Consider the following 5591-nt stretch of genomic DNA (forward strand, 5'->3'; position numbering starts at 1 on the left):
ATTTATTTATTTTGTTGTACATTATTATATACTTATAAAAAGTACATAATGAAAATTGTACGCAATGAAATGAAATGAATTGTAATGAAAATTGAATGGGTGAAGCAAGCTATGCAGTAAATAATATACATTGAACTTTCAAACTCTAAACGAGAATATTTCTATAACATGTTTTTCAAACTGGCTGGGACGCTATCTTGCTAAATAACAGAGTAAAACCATATTATAATGAATTTTACTATGTTATTGTAATCATATTCTATGTTCCTGTTTGGTACGATTAAGTCCATAACTTTGTTAAAAAAAATTTAATTAATTAATTTTTATTGATACACATGGAAACCTTGAAGAAAGAAAAATATTAAGGAAAAATATTGCATATTAATTTTGTATTGAAATAATTTTCTCTTCGATATTGGAATGCATTTAGAAAGCTTTATAAATACCTGGAATCGTATGAAACTAGGCTGATGATGACACATATTTATTATTATTAGATGTTCTTTTCTACTTTCCGATTTTGTTTTCAAAGTCTCAAAACCTTTAATTTAAGGCGAAAATTATGCACATTTCTAATAAGTATAAAAAAAATTGAATTAAGCAGTTTTTCAGACGTATTTTTTACTTTAAACTTGATATCCCAATAATACGTTTTTCAAACTGACTTGGACGATATCTAACGTAATGACCAATAAGACCATATTATGTGAACGAATTTTGCTATGTTATTGTAATCACACTCTTTTCTCCTGTTAGGTATGATCGAGTCTATAATTTTATTAAAAAAAACTTTTAATTAATTAATTTGTATTGAAATACATAATTATCATAAAAGGAGAAAACTATTAATAAAGTAATATAATACTAATTTTATATTTAAATAATTTTCTCTTTGATATTGGAGGGCATTCGAAAATAATCGGAGGGCTTTATAAATACTTGAAATAGTATACAGGAGGATTGACGCTGACACATTGCTCCGAATTGTTATTATTATTATTATTATGAACAATATTACCGTACACTTCATTCACAATACTCATTAGAAAACAAAACCGTAAAATTAAGATGAGTTTGATCTGCAGTTTTCATATGTTTTAGACTGCTGTACCCTATATGTATGCGGAGCATCGATTTCATAATTAAAGATCAATAGTAGTTGTATCCGCATCAATCAAAGCAAAACTACCAATTGTTTTGAAAATATTTAATTAATATAGTTAATTACGAATTACTTTGAATTTAATATTTAGAATGTAATTTTCCATCATTTTATCAATAATAGCTTTAAAATTAGATTTTATATTAGACAGTTGAGTTTTGTAGGCCAGGAGTGGCATCTGGTATGGTATTGAATTAATTTCCAGTGTTGCATAGGCTAAGATTTAATAAAACAAGCTGAAATAGGATTTTCATTGAAATGAAATGAAAAAGAACTGTTATAAAAGTTGGGAATGATTAATAGGAAAACATAATCCTTAAATGCTAAATTTAGTTAATTTAGTTTTAAAAATTGGTTGATAAATTCTAATTGCAGGAAAATTTAAATTCATAGGTATTTGTTTTCGATGTTTATTCGTTTTCATAATTCATTCAATATATTGTTATTAAATAATATATATTTTTTAGCTTTGCTATTTTTAGAGTTTATGCATTTATTTATTTTTTTAAATTTTACTGTTTTTTTTTCATTGTCAAATCGTTTAAATGTTTCTTAAAAAATAACTAAAATATCAAGTTGATTATGTATTATTGATCTGATATAATAATAGGTTTCAAGAGTTATAATTTGTTATTAAAAAAATCCAAATTCCCGAAACCTCAATGATCCTTCTGCGGAGTCATATGGTTCAGTTGAACAACTTTTACGAACCGCTAATTTAGATAAATTAAAAAACTGGTTTAAATTCCCACAACTAGTGGTACAGTTTATCTATAAAAAGAACTCCTTTCGCCATAAAGTCTAACGCCGTCAGCTGCTATGGAAACAAGAAATAGCACATTTCAAAGAGATTTTGATTTCCTTTCTCTTGCTGATCCGAGCCGAAACCTGACCATAGCAGAAATAATGAGCCAATACCACTACTTGAAATAGTTAAACCTCGTAACTATAGTCCCCGCCACTTTTCCAGACTAATGGCTAGGGGAGTTCTTCACATAGACAAACTGTAAGGATCCCACCATATGATGACATTTCTGGTCATTAGTTGCTACACAATTCTCAATCGTTAAGATTTCTATTTCTCATTTGTGACCGTTAGTTTCGAAACATCCAACATACACATGTAAAAAAATTGCAATTAGTAAACTATTTTTTTTTAAAGCTTTTAAGGTATAGTGACTAGAGTTCCTCAAACTTTAGTTAGAGTGCCATGGCAGTACAGAGCCTCTTAGCTTTTTCATTTCCAATGTAAATATTTGGCTCATAATGAGAAAAACTCGGAAGCCCAGAAAGATATGAAACCGGTCGTTGCGCTTTGGCTTAGCTCTGTTAACAGTCCCGCAGTGGACTGATCGTTAAGACACGGTTCCCATCAGATCACCGAAGTCAAGCATCACTGGCTACGGTCAGTGTGCGGGTGGGTGACCACTTGGATCAGTCTGAGTAGGGACTTGGGTCTGCGGTATTGGTCCTCGTTAAACTGTGCTACCGTAAAGTGCTCGACTTCGCGCGCAGGTCGTCGGGCTACCGAAGCGGGGGTGCCATCCCCTCCGCAGAGGATCAAAATTGTGATGGCATGTCTTCGGATCATCCTCAGGGATGTTTCCCAGACCGTCGCCAATAGCCCATTGTGCAGCTCTAGTGCAACGTAAATTAACAACAACAAGCTCTGTTAACAGTTAAATTAGCTACATCACAAAACGAAAAGTTGACTTATTGTTCTAGAGAAAGAGTGGAATTTATTACTACATTTGGTGATACTTCTCTCTTCAATGTGGAAAATTGGAAACTTTTCGTTTGCGCAGTAATTTTTGTTGTTATTTCAATCTTTCTTTCTTTCTTTTTTTCTTTTTTTTTTTAGAAGGATGCGTTGTTTGAGTAAAAGATAAGTAATGAAACTAAACTGAATAACATTTTAATTAAAAATAAGAGTAAATTATAACTTTACAAATTAGTTTGGTAAAAGTTTGTTTTGCTATTTTTATAAACGTAGTTTATCACTTAAATATTTTTATCTTCATTAAAGTACACTTTTTATTTTACCTCATTTTTTATTAATTCGATGGATTGTTGCTATATTTGAGATGGAATCTCATAGGATTAAAATTTGTGTCGATGTAATTTTCAGTCAAATTTAGACTACTTTCCAACTAGCTAGAGCTCTCAAAACTATACTGATGCTGGTGCCCGATGTCAATGCAAGATTCAATCCTTAACCAGGCACTGTCACGGTAGTACCATCAGAGAGAACTTAAGGTCAATCAAAATTTTCTAACCAGATTAAGACTAGCTATATCCCTAAAATTTTAACCGAATGTCTGTGCTGCATAACAATGGTAAAAATCCGGCACTTTCCGAAAAACTAAAGTGTGTGCACCTCATCTATAGCTCCGATCATGATAACAAATTAAATAATTGTTTTTTCCGATAATTTTGCTATAAACAGAATTTATCAATATATAATTACTGCATAAAATTTATAGACAACCTAAATTTCGACTTCTGCCTGATTAGCTAGAGTGCTTATTTTAAACGATACTAAGTTTTGGATGATATCTCAAATTTCAATCAGTCATTTGCAAGTAGACTATATAGCCATATCATCACCAAAGAGATTTTATCGAAAACCCAACTTTCGATCACGTTCGCATAATTTACTTTTATAATCAAATAAAATATTTTGTCCATCACTATTTTAATCACTTTCCGATAAGCTAGAATCCTCAAATTTCAACTGAATATCTGTGTATGTAGATAATTCAGTCGTTTGGTAAATAATGCTAGCAAAATTTCGTTGATGAACAACCTTTAAACAGTGTGCAAATATAGCGAAATATTCAAAGAATGAAATTAGCTTAAAGCGGTCCAACCCAAACTTTCGATTGCTCTTCTGACTGAACTAGTTGAACTACACTTTCGAAATTCCGGCTACTCTCTTTTCCTCTTTTGAGGATCACAAATCCGAATTTTCGAAAGAAAAAGAATGCTCAAATCATTTTGACCCAGTTGCAATTTAAAATATCTTAGCACAGATTACAATAGATTGTATCTTAGTTTGTTAAAAGGTTAGTTATTAAATCAGTAAAGCAAAAATTATTAAAGTGTTCCGTTTTTCATTTTACTTACTGTACTATGCGTAAAAGGGAAAAGAAACACCTTGACAACTTCTGATCTAGTGATCGGCTTTTCATGTACTAGGGCTTACAGTGTATTCATTGCAGAAAAAAAATGGGTGAGAATTTCTCACCCTTTCTCAAACACAGGGTGAGATTTCAAAAAGTTAAGTGAGATTTCTAAAAATTAAAGAAACACGAATAGACTTGGAGAAAAATTATTTCTTTAATTATGATACATTTTTCACATCTTCTAATTGAATATTTTTNACAGATTACAATAGATTGTATCTTAGTTTGTTAAAAGGTTAGTTATTAAATCAGTAAAGCAAAAATTATTAAAGTATTCCGTTTTTCATTTTGCTTACTGTACTATGCGTAAAAGGGAAATGAAACACCTTGACAACTTCTGATCTAGTGATCGACTTTTCATGTACTAGGGCTTAATCCTATTATTTCGAGGAAATGACTTAACTTATACTAATTAACTAATGCAGACGATATTCTAACTTACTTACAAAATCAGGTACAAAAACGTGCTTTCTCTGAATAAACGTACCTGTTTCTGACGGATTAAGATTTCTGAATCCAAAATATAAGAGGTAGGGAGTAGCAGCGATCTAGGAAATATAGTCCTTATAGTTTAGTCAGGATCGTAGCGGTCGGAAGTTTAAACTCTTTAACGTCAACCTTACCTCTTGCGTATTTCGCTATATCTCCAAATTTTTTTTAAGTAAAATGAAAAACATTTTGCACTCAATCATTGTTTAAATTTTAAATTTAAACGACAATAATAAACTTTCTAGCTTCAAATATATATTTCAGACACATTATTAACATTTAAATGGGGTGTCTAAATTTACTAATGTTTCAAATAGAATCATTCATTTTCTGTTTACGCTTTTTAATATGATATGGAACTTTTTATATGTTTTTTTTTATTTATCAAAAATATGGATTAAGATTTTAAGGAAGTGTTTTTAAAAATTTAGATGATAATGCGAAATAATGTTATACAATTATAATATGTTATATTATTATAATTTATTTCGGAATAACAACAACTAAATTCTTACTGTAAAAAATGGCTAAAAAAAAAACAACTTTTTTACGATAGTAGTACAGTTTCATTCATAGTTTTTCATTGCCACTGGGAAGATAAAACCTTCTTTTCCTCATGCGGGTTCCTATGATCTCCAACATCATGTGATCATGAAGTTATGATTTAAGTAGAAGTTTACTTTTGTGGTAATGCTTGCTTTGATTTTAAACATTATTCAATTTAATAGAAGTAAGAGGTCTACAACTAAACTCGC

This window comes from Parasteatoda tepidariorum, chromosome 8 (assembly GCF_043381705.1).
Source record: "Parasteatoda tepidariorum isolate YZ-2023 chromosome 8, CAS_Ptep_4.0, whole genome shotgun sequence".
In the NCBI taxonomy this organism is placed as follows: domain Eukaryota; kingdom Metazoa; phylum Arthropoda; class Arachnida; order Araneae; family Theridiidae; genus Parasteatoda; species Parasteatoda tepidariorum.